The following is an 801-nucleotide window of genomic DNA, read 5'->3' as shown; positions in this document are numbered from 1 at the left end:
TTCTATACAGTCAGTAAAGAACTAAGGTAGGGCTGTGTGTCTACGGCTCAAAAGTCGACATTTAAAAGTAGTCCTGTTGCCCTCGGAGTACTCAGAGACTACTTAGAAATCGAAGTGAAGATACACATATCGTAATTCACCTGTGGCACTTTTCCAAAGTAACTATTGCCACAGTCAGCTTAACTGACTCAGGAAAGCCACGGAAAACCAAAATCTATATTGCTAGACGGAGCTCCGAAGCCCGATCCTTCGCAATACGAATCCAATGGCTCCATCACTTAGCAACCTCGTCCAGCCCGAGAACTCGAAATGTATCACAGTTAACGAATTCAAAAGAATAAATTTTTGTTTTTGGTAGTTGTTATCTGAATTAAAACAGATTGATATTGGAAACTGCCAACGCCGTTGCCGCAGTGTTAACACCGGTTCCCGTCAGATCACCGAAGTTAAGCACAGTCGGGCTGGGCTAGCAGTTTGGTGGGTGACCATCCAGTCTGCCGAGCGCTGTTGGCAAGAGGGGTGCACTCAACCCTTTTGAGGCAAACTGAGGAGCTACTTGATGGGGAGGTAACGGGTCCGATCTCATAGACTGACATACGGCCGGGAGAGCGGTGTGCTGACCACGGCCGGCCGGGGTGGCGGAGCGGTTCTAGGCGCTACAATCTGGAACCGCCCAACCACTACGGTCGCAGGTTCGAATCCTGCCTCGGGAATGGATGTGTGTGATGTCCTTAGGTTAGTTAGGTTTAAGTAGTTCTAAGTTCTAATGGACTGATGACCTCAGAAGTTAAGTCCCAGAGT

General features: G+C 48.4%; 1 pseudogene; it reads left to right on the top strand.

Annotated features, from left to right (window-relative positions):
- The first annotated feature begins 395 nt into the window (after positions 1–395).
- Positions 396–513, top strand: LOC126299959 (5S ribosomal RNA; annotated as a pseudogene).
- The last annotated feature ends 288 nt before the right edge of the window (positions 514–801 follow it).

Source organism: Schistocerca gregaria, chromosome X (genome assembly GCF_023897955.1).
Source record: "Schistocerca gregaria isolate iqSchGreg1 chromosome X, iqSchGreg1.2, whole genome shotgun sequence".
NCBI classification, from domain to species: Eukaryota; Metazoa; Arthropoda; class Insecta; order Orthoptera; family Acrididae; genus Schistocerca; species Schistocerca gregaria.
Note: the sequence above shows the minus strand (reverse complement) of the source record. Positions and strands in the feature narration are given on the sequence as shown.